Source organism: Xiphias gladius, chromosome 8, assembly GCF_016859285.1.
Source record: "Xiphias gladius isolate SHS-SW01 ecotype Sanya breed wild chromosome 8, ASM1685928v1, whole genome shotgun sequence".
Lineage (NCBI taxonomy): Eukaryota > Metazoa > Chordata > Actinopteri > Istiophoriformes > Xiphiidae > Xiphias > Xiphias gladius.
Window position 1 is genome coordinate 12,952,070 of NC_053407.1, and position 20,666 is coordinate 12,972,735.

The following is a 20,666-nucleotide window of genomic DNA, read 5'->3' on the forward strand; positions in this document are numbered from 1 at the left end:
GAAGGAGGGACCCTGAATCAGGTCAGCCCTCGTTTGATCTGTAGTTTCTCTCTGTATTCGAATGACACTTTAACAAAACATTGTGTTGTATAAATGCTTCAACCCTATATTTTTCCCATATATACAGTAGTTACATGAGAAACTTACCTCACCCAGCAAACTAGATCTAACTTCCACTGCATAACACCTGCTGGCAGGCTGACTGCAATCAAATGCAGATCATATGATGCACTGCTACAGATATAATATAGGGTTCTAAGCTATAATATGTAAGTATGTACTTGCATGCTGTTATACTTTGTGATATACAAGGCTCATATGTCCATTCTGAACAAAGACATCTTGTTGGTATGTAACTATGGGGACTGAACAGAGATTTTGTGTACATGATGCCTGCTGCCATTAATAGCTCAACAGCTGGCTGCTCGGTACCCACAGCACTACATCCCTGCAACTGCTGCTATTGTGGCTGATAAATAGCCACACAGCAGTCACTATCTGCCAACCTACCTCCTCTTCACTACACATAATCCCAGTTGAAGGTTCCAGTTGTTGGCTCTGAAATTTTTGTCAGAGATGTTGTGGCTCACTTATGAACAGTGAGGGTTTGTGTGCAGCATGTGTTTTGGGGGGGGGGGGGGGTGCATGCTCTGTCTTGATTTTATTTATATACTTTGACATACATATTAGTTCAAAACTAACACAGCTATGCATGGTCAATGACAATCAAATTTTTTAAAATTGTATAAACTACATGAAAAACCTCTTTTCTTGGATAAGAGTTTTACTAAACCTGCTGTCCTCTGTGCTCCACAGAACTTCAGGTGACATTTTTCCTTAGCTGTCAAGAGGGCTGCCATTATAAAACACTCTGGAGTCTGTATCTGGCTAATGGCTGTGCAAGCTGGAAATCAATTGGAATTTTGCTGCGGTTGAGGGCCACCTCTGGGTTTAGCTTGCCTACAGGCATGGCTATGCATCCTCAGCTGTAAGGTCGGGCACTGGGCCCTCTCCATGAAGCAGAATGGTGGAGCACAGTGTTAATCTCTCCTCTCTGCTGAGTCCCAGCTGCGGCCCTACAGGGGGGCTCTGCCATCACTACAGCCATGGTTACAGCCACAGTTACACATCATTCAGAAATTATGTTTGCCTCATTATTTTTCTCTATATATAGATGAAATTATCTAATGTCACTGTATGTCTCCAAGCTCTGATTTCCTTTTTATTTCTCTCAAACAGTGAAGGTTTCAGAAATATTTAGAGCACACTTTAACATCCTTGAGAATTCATTCAGTTCTTATTCAATGGTCTGTAGGTTCTATCACACACATATCTTATAATGGCCTTCAGTCTGACACACATTTTGCTTTTTTTTTTCTTCCCCAAAAGCATCCATATTTTTTCATTCCTATGGCACTGAGTCAGACAATTTAGATAGTCTGAATTTTTTCTACTTGAATTATATGTAAATTACACAACCAGAAAGAGATAAAGTCTCTTCAGACGGCACATTGCAAAAAAAATAAAAATAAAAAAAAAACCACGATTAATCTGAACTTGAAAGTAACAAACATAAATTCAAGATAATGAATCCTGACAGCTGACTTCAATAGCAGAAATTAAATAATGATCGGATCCCTCATTGATCACAGTGCTTGTGCTTTGTCCTATCACAGGGAGGTCAGAGCTGAGAGTTAGGTACCTGGAACTGGCAGGGATTATGCATTTTTGCTCACAGACACTTCAGTAAGATGGATACTTTCCAACAGAAGGGCTTGAACCCATGTCCTGTGTTTGAATAATTGTCTCCCTACTCACAATGCCATCCATGTGCTCCAAATAACAGTACTCACTAGACCGCTGATGAAGGAAAAAAGTTTTAAAGAATGGTTCATAGTATACTGTGTGGTTCTTATATATTTCAACTTTAACTCAACCTCCAGTTTGTAGAATGCAAAGTACAAAATATCAATAAAATCAATATATAACAAATAAATTCAAATCCTGCACTTGATAAACATTATTTTTCTTAAAATGAACACATACAATATTAACTTCAGTATGTAGTCACACTTCCAGTCAGAATCCAGTCAATTTATATATAGGAAGCCTGAAGAAAATTGCTCATTGTTATCTTTAGTAATCCATAAGGTCTCTGAGCTACAGCATAGCATGGTCTGAGGCTTGGTTGCTAATCGTAAATTCACAGAAATCTACTTAGAGAAAGGCAAATATCAACAAGTCCTGAACTGGCTTCTCTATTTTCTCATTAGGCTGATAGATGGAAGATAGCTAGCACTGGGAGAGGTGGAGGCAAGAACAGATTAGTCTCCCTTCACAAACAACCACATATCCTTGACTTTTAATTAAAAATGTCATCGCAATTAGACACGGTAGTTTAAAGCACTGCCTAAATAAAAAGAGTTCAGGCACTGCTATAAAGGCAATCCGGCGCAGTTCCAGGAGAATAAAGCTTTTCACTTTTCTCATTGTGAATGTGGGCTTTTTTTTTATTTTTAAAAACGGAAACTTAAATCGGCTTATAGGTTTTTCGCAAAAGCACTGCAGTAGGAGCAAAAGAGGAGCCAGAGAGGAGAAAATAGAGCTCAAAGTCATCATAGTGGTTACAAAGGACGTCTAAGATTGAGGTCAGGGGAGGGATGAAAACTATTCTGTCGGCACAATAAATGAGAACAATTAATCAACAGTTAATGTGAATCACACCATTTATCCATCTAAGCAATCTGGTTTCACGAAGTGACATTACTGAAGTAATGAATCTGAGCAACCCTGACATTCGAAATACTTCAGCAAAGGACAACAGCCTGTAGCGGCCAATATAGAGTCATCTGCCGAACATGAGTAACAGCAGTGCTCTGACGCATACTGTACTTTTCTGTATATGAGTCAACCATGCACATGCAGGTCCTGATCCTGGAAATAGCAGGAGCATGTACTGTGAAAACCGAAACTAGGTCTACTTAGTATGGCCTACTTAGGGTTATGTTTCAGTTGCATTGCCTTATTTAATAGTAACAACTGAATGCTGATGAAAATGCAACTTATTTCAAAAGGAAAAAATTTCAAAGTTGGTGGTATCACGGTATATTTAATGAAGAAAAAAAAAAAAAAAAGCTATTTTCTTTCAAGTGGAAAAGACAACTCAGTACAAATGATTTGGCAGACTGTTGTTCCTCCAATACCTGATGATGTCCTTTAAGACCCATTGTAGTTTAATCAGTTTTTCCTAATTCTTCATCCTGTTTGACATATTCTTGTTCATGAACATTTATATTACATTTTATTACATTAAGCGCTCCCTTGTATTATTCTTCTTAATGTGTTTTACCTGCATGTGAACAAATGGAAACACATTTACAATCTCGTCCAGGTTTTTCTGCTTTTTGCAATAGAATAACAAATCGGTCTTGTTGATTTAGTATTCCCCTGGGTAATTGGTTTTCTGGAGTGGTGACCATGTGGAGATGAAAAACAATCAGCAAACCTCTTAACAGATGCTGTAATTACCTGAGCAGGCTCGCACAGGCGCTTCAGCACACGGGAGTAGTAGATGCACCCTCTGCGATCTACCACTTACAGAGAGGGAAGGGCAGAATCCACTTGAGCACTGGCTTCATCTTGACAAGCAATGTAATGCACCATCTAACCGTGCTGTGGAGCCAAAGGAGACACATGGAGCAGATACAATGAACTGTAACTACTGTACAATTAATATTTAATCCAATGCTACTAAAATTAAATTAAGTGAAGTATATAACAGAAGTATATAATACATCACATACAATGCTTATGAGTACTAGCGGCATGGTTCAATAGGATGATGTCTGTTTGGGAGTCAGTCTGTCGGTCCACCAGTTCTACACTGATTTATCATATGGTGTTGAATTATACAGTTTACATTGTTCATGTTATTGTGTACATATAAATCCCCATAGTATATACATATTTTTCAACATGTGGTCTTGGTTAAAGGAAGGGGAACAATAGTTAATATATTCGGCTTTTTTTTTGTCTTCTGAAACAAAACAAAAAAAAACAAAAACAAAAAATAAAAAATCAGATTTCAATGAAATGCAAAAAAAGGGCACCAGAATGAAGGCCTGGCCAGCATACAGTTTCAGCTAATCACTGTCATCTAGTGTATGATGTTATGATGTAGTAATCTGAACACAAACTTGTACTCTCTCGACAACAGCAATCTGTTATAATGGCCTAAATTAGCACTAATAATAGACAGATTTGAACACGCTCCATCCCTTGTTTTCAAACTGCTGAGGAGTAAGTTTTCTCGCTTCTCGCAGGTTGATCTGTCCGTGTCGATTCATCATTCTGTATATCGGTGTAGATGATTAAAGGCTAAATCGCTCAAAGGGTCTTGAAGAAAGGAAGGGAGAACATTATAGGTAGATGTTAATGCTTGAAGCATGTGAGGTTAATGCGGTGCTATGGTGGAGAGAACTTGTTCCTTTCCCCTCAGCAGGTTCTGCACTCCTTAATTTCTGTGCTCAAAATGACCTATGCCTCTGGTCATCCACACCGCCATTATTATGGCTACCTGGTGGCAGCAGTACCTCATCTAATCTAACCACCAACAGAAAACCATAATTTGAAGTGACTTGAGACAATATTAAATACAATATAACTAAGGAATCCAGGATTAGGCCTCTACTGAATATTTTATTATAGGACATGTTGTGTGACTTTTTTTCTTCAATTTATTTTAGGTCTTTTCCTTGACTAAGGCCTCACTGTTATTTGATTGACTGCTTGAACTATGGGACTCAACAGTGGTGGTAAAAAAAAAAAAAAAAACACTTACGTAAAAGGGTTCAAAATTTATTATTCAAAAAGTTACCCCAGATTTTGCCCTGATGGTGGTGTTTGCCGGCACAGATGTATATTGGGAAATTCCGTATTTACGGAGCAGTTTTAATCTTGATCCACTAAAGCAATATGGACAGAATTTGTTTTTTTTTTCCTAATAACATGCAGCTCACTGCTATAGCCATCAAACCAGTTTCAAAGTGTCCATGTTGAGTCAATCACACTTCAATCATCATGTTCCTTCTCGGTCTTGTCTTACCTGCAGTAACTACATACCCTATTTTCCCTGCTCACAATACTATCAATTTATAATATGTAACATATGCTGAATCATATATTATGTATAATGTATAATGCTTATAAAGCTGTTTTACACCATATTTCTGTGGAACAACTCTGATTATTGCTAAAGATGGCGTTAAATATATTTCTGCATCTGTATATGTTTCTCAATGATTATAGCAGGCCAATTACTGGTCACCTCATAATGTAATGTTTTCAGCCCAACTAAGCAAATGAATATACAGTACATTAATATGATAGCAACACCATCTTATGTGCATTTTTGAACATTTCAAATTGTTGCTGTCTCTCTTTGATGATCTTCACACATCATCTTAATCTCTAAAATTACTACAGTTATGCCTCTTACAATTTCTCCTGCTGCCAAACATGTCTTTAATTGTAATCGGACTGCACTTCTACAACATTATAAATAAATACACAGGATATAGGACATTTTTAAATATAGGAATTTTGTAAACAGCACATATTCATTTGAAATTCACTTAAAAAAAAAAAAAAACATTTCCCAAAACTTATAACTCAAAAAGCGTGTTGCTCATTTAACAAAGTCAAACTAGTTATACAATCACCTCTGCACTTGACTACATGAATATTCTGTATGTCCATTGTTGCTGCCAACTTGCTGAAGTCACTAGATGCTGTTTACTAGAGTGCTTTTTTATTGTACACACCACCGCGAGTATACTGTGAATTGCAGATACTGTACTAAAAGTGCAAACAAATATCAGCTAGACCTGTCCCCATTTAGCTGTAAGAAACTGTCAAATTTGAGGTGCTGGTGTTTACGTCCTTTAATCACAGGCACATCATTGTGACAGAGCCTTGTGTAGTTTAATAAAGCCCCAGGAACAAAGACATTCTCCTCTAAACTCTCTCACGTAGCATCTGCGAGCAGGGCTTAGGAGAAGTGGTTATTACCATCTCATTGAAAAGGGACCCCTCAACAGCTTGTAAGGTTGCTTGGCATCATGTCCCTGCTTCACTGTATGCTGACAGCCCAACCATCAAACTAGACACTTTTCATTGGAGGCTGTTTCAATTATTCACTCTTTCCTTAAGAGTCTCAGTGCTGTCTCTCTGCTGACACCACCTCTGCCTCTTTTTTTTCCCCCCCACTTTCTTTGTCATTCTGTCATCTGTCTGAGATGGGCAGGTACCACACTCCAGGTAAAGCCCAGGGTTATAGCATGAGAGGAATGAAAGGAGCGAAACATCAGGGTCACAGAAAAAGGCCCTTAAACAAATCTTATCACAGCAGAGAGCTCAAATGAGATACCTAACCAAAGGGAATAATTATCTTTCAAATGAGGCTAATCTAAAGCTATCAAATAAAAACAAACTTCACTGTGAGTGTAAGAAAATGCAATTATTCAAATGGGATACAAAATGCAAATGGGTGGTCTTATGTGGAGGGAACAAGGAGCCAGAAGCTTTTGTCCTCTAAGAACCAGACTCCCTACTGGCTCATAATTTTCTGTAACGGATGTCAATGTCTTTGTGGACATGTGCCATTTTATAAGGCCAGCAAAATTGTGGGGAGTCAGCTGGCCCCTAATTACGAATAAATGTCTCTAATTATATTTGTAAATGCCCTCATGCAGCAAAAATAGATATTTATTACATATAGATCTAATAATAATGTATTCCAAGGTACTAGATACACGAATTTTACAATCAATATTTTTTAACATACAATGACATGCATTTATTAATGTATCTGCAAGTTTTGTGGTACATAAAGAATAATATTTTGCATAATATGCCCATTACTGCCACTTTATTGTACTGTAAAATTATCTTTTTGTACACTATACTATACCATGCTTGTGAAAAATATACAATATGTTGGTGGCTTTTGGTTGAGTTAATCAATATTCAAACGTGCTTTCAGTAGAGCCTGACTGAATCTCGATTTTTGAGGCCAGTACCAAGAGTTTAAAATTGTTTTTAATATTTTTTTTTTCTTAGCTAGATAAATACATATAATTTAACTTCGGCTACTAAACAATAGTATGTGGTGACTGAACATACTGCTGTTGCTTTGAGCTAAATACTAATATCAGCATGCTAACATGCTCACAAGGACTATAGTAACGTGATGATTAGCAGGTATACGGTTTACTATGTTCACCATCTTAGATGACTGCTTTAGCATGCTAACTTTTTTAGCACTAAACACAGAAAAGGTTGGTGAGAATGGCATTAGTTGTTCAGGTATTTTGAGCCAAACCAAAGTGTGGGAATACTTCAAAATTTTGATCTGAGAAGTTAGGGGAAAGACCAAAGTCAAACCAAATGACTGATAGTCTTAAACTGCGATCCTTAGAGCCATGTTGCTAACGTGGCTAAACATAATCTAGACAGTGCTCCCTGGAGGAAAAAGTATGTCATAGCAACACTGTTTCTAAATTACCACAAACATACAGTAACTTTTGTGTTTCACAGATTTGTGATTTAAATTTATCTGCCAGGCTCTCATTTTTTAATTTATTTCATTTTATTTTTCAGTGTATACTGATGTACGTCTTGCAAGAGTGCAGATCATTCCTTCAGAAAGAACAGTAATATCCTTGAAGCAATGAAGCATTTCTTGTGGAATATGCACATAATTTTTTTCCTCTGTTCTAGACTCTTGTGACACACACACACACACACACACACACACACACACACACACACACACACAGACACACACACACACACACACACCATGGCCGTCACCCCTTACATTGTTCCTGTCGCACTTCGTCTTTTCACTTTGCTTGTATTGTCCTTCATGCTGTCATATAAAAACACACACTGCAGGCTTATGTAAGGCTTATGCAAAGGGAGAAGTTTCAGAAGACTTTGGAAGGCATACCGGTGCTCTTTTTGCCAACAACCTCAAGCCAAAAAAATAGATTTAAAAAAAAAAAAAAAAAAATGGCACCAGAGTTGCTCATGACTAGTTTTAAAATATTTGACAAATGGGGGAAATGAGAGGAAGAGCCCACAGATTAAGCCAACAACAACAGAGCAGGTGGTTCAGTGGATACAGGGTTTTATGTATTATTAACCTGTGAATTCTCCAGAAAAAACAATGATAGAATACTTTGTATTATCATCAATTTAAATGTTGTGTGTTTATACAAACAGACATTTTTAGTGTTTAAGCCATATCAGAGCCAATATATCAACACTTTTATGTCATGAAACCAGTTAACCTTCAATCTAAAAGGAAGCCAAGACATAAACTAATGGCATATAGCTGCTAGAGAGTTATCTCTTTCATACACAGTATACACCTGGTGAAGTGCTGCATCTGCACATTCCTTAATTTATTTCTATTGGTTGCAAGGTTGCACTAATGGGGTTACAAACACCCTTGATTGGTTTCCAGCGCCACAGCAGAATAATAGTTCTTCCCTCCCTTTAGATTACCATGGCCCAGCAGCAGCAACTGAATGACAGGAGGCAGAGGATGAGTTTGGGAAACCGGAGCACACACATATTCAGCATGCTCCATCAGCATGGTACCACATTAACCTCAAATCCCACCAACTCTCTGGAGCTTTTTCTCCTCTTACTTTTGATCTCTCCCTCCCCTTTTTTGAACCACATTCGTGGTCCTCTCGTTTGACATTCATCACAAGAATCAACATAAATACTCAATACAGATATTTCCTTAAAGATTTAAAAAAAAAAAAAAAAAAAATGAAAATGCAAAGAAGTCAATCTTTAAATGTAGTTTCTTGGCTCTCTTCAGTACATAAATAATTGATCACAGAAAGGCTTCAGGGGGTGTTGTGTTCGCGGATATGTTGATTTCACACCAGTTTCCTCACATATATAGCCCCATCTCTGTGTTTACCATGCATAAAATTAACACATACTGGACAGCATCTCCAGAGCTCAGTTGAAAACCAGATCTGAAATACAGGAATTACAAATAGGGCCTTCAGTAAGTAACATCTGAAAAATGTGAGGGGTAAAATGGCTTGAGGATGAGGAATAGAAGGCTCTCATATACCAACAAGACAGATTTCATGATCCATCTCTCTCTGAAAAATCACCACACAACAGTATACACAAGAGCGCGACTGTGCCATAAGATGAAAACAAATGTTAGGCGTCAATAGACTGAATTAAACAAGTGAAAAAATTCAATATAATGTACAACATAACAATCAATGTAATATGCTGTAGTTCCTATGACTGTGCAAGCAACACAAATCTAGAGCAGAGTGTGCTGCTGGCAAAACAACACAAATCATTAGTTATGTGTTCTACAGAGAGGAAAAAAAGTTTAGAGCTTTTCTGCTTAGCAATACTGATAACTCCTCAAAGATTTTACTGCGCAATCCCATGAATATATATGCCCAAAAGTTTTGTCTAAATACATTTCTTAAAAGGACTTGCAAAGTAATGTTTTTCGGATGTTTTCCCAAAATAAACACAGGATTATTCTACTCAAATAAAGTGATGATGAAGATTTATTTATCATAAATTTGTTTGATCTCATCAACAAAACAGCTGACAGCGGTGGGGGGAGGGGGGACAGATTAGGTTTGAGGCAGCCTGATATGAAAGACAGCTAATAAATCCTGAGTCACTTCAGATTGAGGACAGTAAAGCTGTGTTGTGTTGTGCCGTGCCGTGCCGTGCCGTGCCGTGCAGTGCCGTGCCGGCCACACATTACTGTCTGGATGTTAGCAAATGGAATAGTCCACTCCGAACCCCACCCATTAAATTTTTTTTCCTGTTCAGTTGTAAGTAAAGGATGCCTGGCCGCAATTTGTTTCTGTCAAGATGATTAATGGCTCTCAATAATATTGCAGCTTATATGGATATGGGGTGGTGCATCTCTACAGCAGCCAATCAATAAATCTGTGATCCTCCAACCACCCACACTCATCGCGCCAAGAGATTTAGAGGCCATATGAGCAGCCCTGAATCCCCATACAGTAAGTCTTATGTAGATTAATAAAAATGTTCCTTAAATGTGCTCTAACTTGGTTAAATAATACCTCAGGTATTAATTCTCCAGGGTGACAGCCTGATAGCTTTTTGTTGTCTGGGGCCAGTACGTACAGTACGTCCCGTATTTCATGTACTAAAGCTAAAGTACACATTCAGTTTACTGTTATATGTTTAAAAGCCGAAAATCAGACATTGGAGACCTCTTTATTGTCAGAAACCCAGAAGACCAGCAATAAGTGCATGGGCATTGTGAAAAGGATATTGTGAGTGTTAAAGGCGTCAGCTGTGTGCGCCTCCCACTGGCACATGAATGCACTACACAGAGTTAAAAGAGTCCCTTGGTCCTCAAACACTGGACATATTCACCAGGTGGATAACGTTAGAAATACAATGTGCTCCTCTGCTAATGCCGTAATTTAAATATCAACACCTGCCTCAGACTACTGATACTAACTTGCTGTATAATGTTGTTGTCTAGCATCTGAACCACACAAAAACAAACAAACATATAAAAATAAAAATAAAAACAACCTCAGTCATGCCACTATAAGAAATGAATTTACAATTAACAGCAATGCATATACCGCCCATAGGTAGCCAGCTGTTGCACATGAACAGAAGCTAGTAGCCACCATGGGCCACGACACCACAAGCCCTAACAAAGTGCAGGAGCAGCTCCAACCGTGTTCCGTCCCGCGGCGTTAGCTTACACTGCGAGGCTGCAGCTAGCCGTGGGTTTCACCGCATTTACCTTACCCGCTGAAGTCAGGCCGGGGTCCCCAGGTGTGTCCAAGTCCTCCTCCGGCCCGATGCGCCCCTTTGGTCCGGCAGGTCGCATCACAACCGGCCAAACAAAACGGGAACGGGAACGGGAACGGGAACGGCCACCCTGCGGCGATATTTCCGGACCGTGCTCTTTACAACCCGCGGCGGGCAGGGCGCTTTTGCCAGTTTGAAGAGGCCGCTGTCAGACGGAGGGTGCGTTGGAAACAGGCCGCAGCAGGTGGGAGCGTGTCACGTGTCGGCCCGTGCAACTCGATGTCACTGTACGCAAAGAGACACTTGGAGCCACGTGCTTTTTGTAAGTAATGACACCCCTCCCGTACTTGAAAAAAAAAAAAAAAAAATCATAGTATAATAAGAATAAAATTTCAAGGTACAATATTATGAGAACAAGGCAGTAATATTTTGAGTTAAAGATTGTTGTATTTCAGGAATAAAAAAAGCAAAATATAGCATATTTTTATTGACGTTTTTATCATTTATATCACTGGGCTTTAATCCTTACTGGTATTTAATTTTTTTTCTAGTATCATTATGCCTTATATAACTCATAATTTGATGTTTTTAATAAATTTAAACCTTTATTTTCAATATATTATAACCCTTTTCTCAAAATATTGAAACTTTATGGTTGAAGTCATTGGTGTTTTTTACCCCAGCAGTCTGAATACTCGTAGTCTTGAATTTCGTCGCGTTAAACTGTGCATTCTGCTTTTTACACAGCAGCCTCAAGAGGTTTAAGCGACTCGGGGAGAAGAATTCAGTGTGAAATGGGATGTGATGCTGCACAGAGGTGTTCCAGTCCCACAGGCTGTGCAGTAAAGTGCGACTGGACTTCACTGACTCCTGCCCGCCTACCGACCACCTATTCTCCCCCTGTGTCTTTTTTTTTCTTCTCCATCTCTCACTTTCTTCGTCCCCAACTGGAGACAACCTCCGTTTTCTCTTCATAACATGCATTTTCATTTGGCTATCCTCCCTGTGAATAACACTCTGAATGACAATTTTCCTGTTTTTAATTTTTGCATAGTAATAAATTAAGTCTGAGCTCCAACTCTCCCGAGTAACTCATGCTGATCTCCACCATAGTGCCTAACCAGAGGCATTGCTGCTCACCCACATCAGTCTAATCAAGCGCCGTGGTTTTGCTTCACTTACAGCTTCATATATATATGAGAGCTTAATAGAGTGTGATCCATTGATATTTCAGCCAAACTGCCCAGGGATTTGGCACAACAGACAGCGGCAGAGGAAAGAGACAGAGAAAACAAAGTGATAGAGAATGAGTGGGAGGGGAGAGCAGGGGAGAGGCTGAAAAAGTTACAACAGATTTGCAGTCACACGCTGAGATGCCAAGGATGATAAAACCATCTCTCTCAGACAGGCCACTGTGATAGACTTCACCCCCCCTTCCCTTTGTTCTCACGCTGATCTCCCGCATTCTTCTTCTCTTATTCACTGACTCAGACATGATGAACAGGAGCAGGGGAGAGATGAGCAGCTGGCGTGATCTCGGCGGGATGAGGGGACACATTTGACAAAATCAAATCAGGTCGGTCAAAGGTGAAGCCTGCCAGTCTCCCTGCGGAGCGCAGGATGGTATCAGCACTGCACAGATGACCAGAGGACTGTGCAGCACACACCATATCCCCCCTCTTCCAAACTGGAAAACTTATGTTCCTCTTTGCTCTAACATCCAAGCATTTCAAAAGGCCACTCCAATGAATCAGTTTAGACCTGATTAGATCTTCAAACTGCTCTTACTGTTAAAATTCTATTAGGGATCTAATTATAACGTTCAGTGTCTATTAACACAGCTGCCCACAAATGTTCACCATTTTTATCAGAAAGATGAGAGATGTGATTGTATGGCTCCTCTTCTTCATTGTGTGAAGAGAAGATGACATCGTACAGGCCTTCAATTTGCACAGATGCACCTCCTTGCAGTTGGAAGTCTGCTGTCAGTCTATTGCAGCAGCTAACACTTTGATATGCAACACCTCATGGAGCCAAAGCACCAATTGAAACCATTATACAGTGTTCAGCTCACTAATAGATTTATTAGATGGCTGGAGCTGGTTTATTACAGAGGGTCTCAGGTAAGGAGCGGAGGGAATGATCTTTGCGTCTCCATCCTACGGCACCCTCGAAAAAAGGACCATAAATTAGTGCTGTAGGGTGAAAATGTGAAAGCGATATCATGTGAGAGCCCTCGGTTCTCAAACCTTGGCGATAGTAGAGGTGGCATCCTTCTCCTTCTAAATGCATAGTCATAGAATCAGACTCACATTTCCCTTATCAGGGCCAGTCACCATGCCTCATTCTTAATCATCAGCAGCAGAGAAAGGTCATTACCCAAGTAAATGACCTCTTTAGCATTTGCTTATTCACGTTTTCCTTTTCCTTCCTCTTTTTTTCAGGCATGCGGCAATTTATGCATATATCCTTCTACACATTCACCTATGGAAACTACTTTTACTTCAGACCAATATACTGTACGTCCCAGTAGCACACTAGTAAGTACAGTACACTATATATTTGTGTGAATCTGCAGGACACTGCAAAACACTTAAAAGTAATTTCTAATTTCCATATCTACGTTTAAGGAAAATACTGAATGATAAAGTGCTCTGACAGTCCAGTGCACTTATGCAGCAAACATTGTAAAACATCTGTTGAAAGCTGGACATAATTCATTCCCCATACACTCATACACATACGCTAATAAAATTCAAACACTCTCTCTTCATTTATCTGTGTATTGATGTGTGTGTCAGTTTGTCTGTCTTTCACTCTCTCTCCCAGACACAGGCTCCCAAACACAAATCTTTCCATGAACTTACAATATATGACATTTACAAAGAGCATGGTCCAATAAGAAATATTATAAAATGTTCAACTTGCAGGTAAAATGAAAAGCCATTGTCACCGTTGATATTCAGTTGCAACCAGGGGTTGTAAATGCTATCTCTTAATGTGACAGGTGTAAAATTAAAGGCAAAGGTCAGTGATGAAATCTTAGATTTTAAGATCTATAAAATTATTCATACAAACTAGCAGTATGGTATCGTGGGCTGCATAAAATTTGTTATTGTATAGACAACTGACTGTGGGAAAGATTCCTCCCCCAAACAACGATTCAACAGTCCAATCATAGCTTAGCAACCGTAACTAACCGTAAATGTTTATAAAATAAAGGCAAAATGCCCCAACAAGTTATCTATAAAAAAAAAAACCTTCTGTAGCAGTGTGTACGTGACTGTAGCAACAGTGATACTCGATACAGTTTGTGAACGAAATGTGTCTTTTTTATTCCCCTTCTAAAACCGAAAATACAAGAGCGAAACTATAAGGAATGGATGAAACACTGTGCTAATGGAAACCGGTAATGTCAGTATGCCTGGCTAAGTAGCTACCCATAATAATAAGTGAGCGTTTCTTAACGAGTCAGTCAAAAACAGTAATAAGTCAGCTGTGGATGGAGTTTTCAACCAACGAGTTTTCCTACTACTGTCTGAAGTCAAGAAGCCTTTGTTACCATGAATTTCAAGTGATAAATCTGCTGCTTTAATTATTGTAAACTGTAAACATGCAGTGCTCGACTGGATAGCTTGACAGGTGTGGCCACATTGACCAAGGAGTTGCAGGGTGTAGTTGTAGTGAAGGGGTCAATTAATTACATCTATTTTTCTACATCTCTTTCAGTATTAAGCTATATGGACACAATCATATGCATGTTTGTAGCTTTTTGAAACTGCGCAGTGTCTACATATGTACATGCAAACAGACAAGCACAAGCATATCTAAACACATGCTGCAATTGCCCCCCCTGGATCGGCATCCTTTATATTCCGCGGGTCAAGAACAGGTTTGAATCACAAAACCTTTGTTTTCTGTGTCTGTCAAATCTGTATTGTACACAGTAAAACTTACATTGCTGTTCACAGCACATATTGTAATGCATGGCATTGCCTTGATATTCGCTCCATCTTCCCTGTCCTCCAAAATCCCTGCTCATTTACAGTTTTGAGCATTTGTCATCCATTGCCTTCCACATCCACCTTACTGGACATGCAAGGCCAAACATTAGTAACCCAATAGCCAGCGGTGTATGTGTGCAATTTCTATCTCTCCCACATTCTGCACATCACCCCCAACCCTTTTGAAATGGTGGCTATGAATCTTCATTGCATCCGGTGGTGTGGAAAGCGCCCCTCTCCTAAATGACTATTGATGATGATGCCACACTGTAAGGAATGTGAACACAGTATGGAAATGGTACAGCAAGCCTGGAGGACAGGAGAGAGGAGGGGTGGGGTGGAGTACTGTGAAACGGTACAGATGGGCCGGGAGGAAATGCAATCAGCCTACAGCCCGCATGTAAATTCCCTTCAAGGGGATATAATCTGTTACTTGTCGGCAAATAAATAAATAGGCCTACAACATACATGTGAAATTATAGGCTTCAAATTCTTTTAACAGACCTAAGAAATTGAAAGACGGGAGACAGGGAATTGGTGTCCTTGCCTTGTCCAAAAATGAAAGGGAACATCCCCAGGAGCCACTTTTAGTCTTCGGTGGGATAAAACATTAAATTTATTGAACAGCAGAAAAAATTAAAGGCAAACATGATGCTTAACTTACAGAGCAGTATGAAATCCTAGATTAATGAAGACGATGAAAATGCAGTCATGCACACATGCACATGCACATTTCATTTATATTTTGATCTTATTTTCATGGCTAATTCTGTAAGAAAAATAAGATTGAACACAAATCGTAGCGTGAAATTCTGTGCTTTTAACTTGCATTACTCAGAGTTCTGACCTTCTTGTGTGCGTGAAAAACAGAGCTGTTGAGTGAGGGAAGCAGCATTTATTATCAAAGACACCGAATAAGTGGTATTCATAGTCTTCTGAAGATTGTGCTCCTTTTGTTTTCTCTCTCACTGCTGCAAGAAACAACTTCTGCAGGTAGCTCCTGGGTCTTATGTGCACTGGTGATATCCACTCCCCCACGGCCCATACAAGTTGTCCTTGGTTGTAAGGAACTATAAAAAAGTTACCCAGACAGCACACAAATCATCAGTTTACAAGCCTTGAGAAAGACAAGGGGCACTGCCTAACAATACAGATGTCATCTGCAGTCACACACTACATCAGCTGAGTTCACTGATTATGGTACATTATAGTAATATTTAGTCTATAAAGTCTATACACCTAGCAATTTTAAATTATGTCAGTCTGTTGTGTACTACTCGGTTGTATCATTATGATTTGTATATATGCAGCTTTTGGTGCTTTCCCTCCTTCTGCATTTCCCTGTGTGTATGTGTGTTTTTAATGAATCCATTATTGTACAGAACTTTTGAAAATTCTGTTTTGATAAAAGCACTCAAAATTAAATCATTACTGATTACCTTTCCAAAGTGTGATAACAATGATTGCAATACGGTATAACTGCTGTTGACAGTTTGAAGGTGCATCCACAGCCGTGTGTAATGCCCGAGCGTAAGGATCGCTTCTCCGGCGGTGTTGGAGGACCTCATCAACACAGTAATGTGGTTCGTCTTTGCTGTTTTTTTTTATTATTTATTGAGACTCTGGCAGTCTGGCATCCACAAACTTGATTGAGGGATTGTCTACATCCATTTATGGCTAGGAGTGAAAGTGGAAATCAGGCTTATGCAAACATACACGATGTTACTATGAGGGAGATTCATAATACAGGACCATGTATATTATACTGTATATATAATGAACAAACTGTGGGTATATATTCCAGCCTCTGTGCATTCACACAGTTTTAGTCTTAAAACTACAAAGATTGACAAAATATCCCATAAAAGTCACATTACTTCTTTTCAGAGTCAAAAGTCAGTCAAATCAAAACACACTGGCATCACACACAGATGATGAATCGAAAACTCACCCTTGGTGGTATGTGGTATGATATCAGTCATTCATTTGAGCACATCACATCTGTTCAGATATTTAAAAAAAAGAGTGGCCCCTTGCACTGTATCTTTTGATCAAATCATCAGATTCATTCTTCTTCAGTATCAAAAGGAATCCATGTAATGGGTGAAGGCAAAATGTGAACAGAAACTGCTTCTAACCATAGCTACAGGACTTCCCATAACGCAGATTTGCCAATATGTAAACAAAGTGCATGCAAAAGGTTTGTTTTTTTATTTAAGATCTTTTTTGACTTGTATTTTCCCACTAGCCTCTTTTTCTATTTTCACTACTCATTTCCACGCAAATCTTTAGCAGTTACACAGCTCTTATATACATTCGGCTTAGGCTCACTGTCTTGTCCGAATACAGATCATGTTTTATCATTTAATGGGGCTATAACTGATTTTTTTACACTAACAGTATAATGACAAATGTGAAAACAATGTGACAGTGTGAAAGGGTTCACTGGTAGTGAAGAACCTAACAGTGAATTATCAGCTGAATCTGCAGCTCCCTTCACCTTTACCAAGCTTTATAGTGAGTTTCAGTTCATTGTTTAGCCGTCAGGTCTGTAGATTTACTGTTTGGTTCCCTCTCACTGCTCTCATATCTATGTTTTCAGTCGCAGCAGTCAGCTTTTTTCCGTAAAACACTCTACAAATCCAGACAAACCCAGTTACCAACTAGCTGGCGAATATGGTAGAGCATTAAGCTGCTAAAGAGCCAGATATTTCCCTCAGAGACCACAGTGGACAACAAAAACTGAACCAAAGGATAGATATTTTTTAATAAACAGATACAGATAAATATAGTAGCTGTGCATTAAACTCCTGTATCTTGTAATGTATATTGTTCTACATAGGTCCTTTTGTAATATTGTGAGAGATTACTGTGTATAAAGTCCTTAAATCTCCCACTGCACATTACCTCAAGACACTGTAATTTGAAAAGACTAAGAAGTAAAAATTGACCCACTGACTGCTCCTTTCACTCTTTACAGCTCCCACTACAAGCAAGATGGTCAGTGGAGATTCTGCCCCAGCCTCCCCACCAGTGATCTCTACCAGAAGCAGACTGTATCACAATTCATCCCATCAAGGCCACAAAGTCAACCACCACAGGACATTATAGACTCTGACAGGGAATACGAGACCCTAATCAAGACCTTAATACACTACCAAACTCACAAATCTCCCCGTGCAACATGAAACCCAGCAGCAAGTGCCTCTGCTTTATCTTTCTCCTACTCTTGTGTCTTACCCTGGACTATTGATGTGGAATAGCACAAAAAAGAAAGAAGTCGTGTCACAGAAGATTTTCTGGAGGCCCTGACAGAACGGATAGGTCTCCATTAATGCAATGAGGCTACAGGAATGGCCGCCACGCTTCCCTCATTTACGCCATCTCAGTCTGCCCCTCCTCCAGGGGATACACTCTTTCGTCTATAATAGCCTACTCAGTCTTCTTTTACTCCCTCTCTCTTTTGCTCTTTGCTCTCATTCCCATTTTACTATCCCAGAAATTTACAAGAGGTGTGTACATTCGTGTGTGTGCATGAGGGAGAAATGTATCACATGAGAAGCTTAAGGTTAATGAGGAATGCTGGTATGTGTCCAGCTACTAAACTTTCGTAGCATGAACAGGGAGTTCATAAAAATGGCCCAATTTATCACATTTGGGCTGCTTAAATGGTAAGGTGGGGTATTTAATTTCAAATAATTTCAGTGGCATTTGAGGAAAAGATTTTACTGTTTACCACCCACTTCGACCAAGTTCAAGAGGGTAGTAGGGAGGTTGGGAAAAAAAGAAGATAAAAAGTTCATTTGAAAATTTGCTGATTTCTCACAGCCCACCACAGGAAGCATTGAATCTGTTTCTTTCTTTGGTGTATTCAGAGTGCACCAACACCAATTAAGGCCGTGTTTCCATATAGCGTTGTTTCCAATGAGAGGCTGCACACGCTGTCTCCAGTGTCGCTGAAGCACTGAACCCAGTGTCTTTTTTGTGCAGCCACTTCGCGTGCCTCTAGTTGAAAAATCTGTTTTCTTTTCAATGAGGCCCTGCTGCTGTCACTATTGCTCCTTCTCAGGCAACCGATCAGATGGGCGGGACTCATCACCCTGGTTACCAAGAAAATGAAGGGGAAGCCTTTTGTGGTCTGTTTATCCCGAGTTGTATGATATGACAGACAGAAACTATCACAACAAAGACAGAAAAGCCCATTTGTGGAAGCAGATCTGCCAGACAATGAATGTTGCTGGTGAGTGTTCCGTACACGTTGTAAGCTTGGTGTTAGGTGTGTGGTCAACCCCACGTTAGTGTAGCATTAAGTTAGCTACCTAGCTAATGTCAGTCTGCTTCCATTTACATATTGTCAAGACATTGTTGTCATAGAAACGATACCCACGATGGAGCGCTGGGATGACGCCCTCCCCTGCGCCCTGCCAGCGCTCTTCTGCCGGAGAAAAACGCTATATGGACACGCCCCAAGAAATGTCTACTCATTAAGTTCAGTTTCTTTGAGCATATGAACCAAAAAACTGAACCAAGACCACCTAAAATTAAAAGTACAAGACTCTGTCCTTTTTCATGTCACTGCATTGAGATTAGAAGAAAACAAATAGTAAGAAAACAATTCATACGAGCTAAAGGAAATGATCCAAAGGAGAAAGGGTTCATCCATGCAGATTTTGAGGGCTGGCGTTGCAAGATGAACCAAAATGGAAGTGGTAATCATCCAATAATCAGCCTCTTCCCAGCTGGCACCACACATAAAATGTAACATGAGAAAGACGTTGGACTCTAACAACTCTATGGTTGAACTGATGACGTCAAAACCCAACGTTGGCTAATTGACAATGTGATGTTTAGAAGACGTTGGGCTTTGGTCAACATATCTCACGACTACAATGTCGGTATTCTATGGCAAGATGGCGTTTGCATGTCACGTTTGAAAGATGTTGGATTTGGTTACCTTACGACACAACTTAAAACCAACAAAATATCACTGTCATCTGTCGTCAGTATTCTATGTCAAATTGACGTTGGCATTAGATGTTGTCCTGACATCAAAACCTATATTCAACCTAATATCAATGTCTAACGATGATGGTGGTCAGCTGTGTGCCTGCTGGGTTACTTCTTTATGTGGTTGTGAAAAGGTTTCCTTAAGTGTTAAATCACTAATTTCAGCCCAGTGTTCTGCATATTAACCAGACCATTTATCAGTCCACTTTAACAAATAACAGAGGATGAGCTTGTTACTTGTGTTTCACAGGGTTGTGATCTCTCAAAAGGTCAAGATTACTGTTGTGACGACTGGATGCGTCATTGTCTCCTCAAAGCAGTGACTGGGCATTGTCGAGTGGCTGCCTCGAGGCTGTGTTTCAATTTTAAATTTGATCTTTAATCTTTTTAACTTTGCCAAGGTTCGATTTTTGGTTGTGTTCTATCTAATTATTTGTTAATAAAACTCTGCATTTTTAATGGACTCCTGGCTTCAATTGTTGCATTGCTCATCATCCTTTCCAAAGGTTTCTTGCACAAAACAACACTTCTTCTCTTTAAAAGGGGTTGTCTGTATGACTGTTATACAATAAGAGGATGTAAGAATTGAATGATTCTGCAAAACCTTGATTACGTTCATTGACAATGTTTTACATGTCACTGTCACCTTTGGGCTTTGATTCAGAAAAATGCTGTCTGAATAGAAGAAGATGTCTAGAAAAAGAGCAACTCTGTGTGCAGTCATCCTCCTTCAGGCTGTTACAGGCTACTAATACCAGTATAAACTTGTTGAGGTATAGGTGCTTC

General features: G+C 39.5%; 1 long non-coding RNA gene across 3 annotated transcripts in view; it reads right to left on the reverse strand.

Moving 5' to 3' along the window:
- LOC120793737 overlaps nucleotides 1-11,149 on the reverse strand; it is a 68,725-nt gene extending 57,576 nt beyond the window's left edge. The window contains exons 1-2 of one of the 3 annotated variants that reach the window (XR_005708030.1): nucleotides 10,867-11,149; nucleotides 3,529-3,672 (exon numbers count right to left, since the gene is read on the reverse strand). This is a non-coding gene — a long non-coding RNA (uncharacterized LOC120793737). Of the gene's footprint in view, nucleotides 1-3,528; nucleotides 3,673-10,861 lie in introns of all 3 variants that reach the window. The other 2 variants (XR_005708032.1, XR_005708031.1) reach the window with 2 other exon arrangements.
- Nucleotides 11,150-20,666: the final 9,517 nt, after the last annotated feature.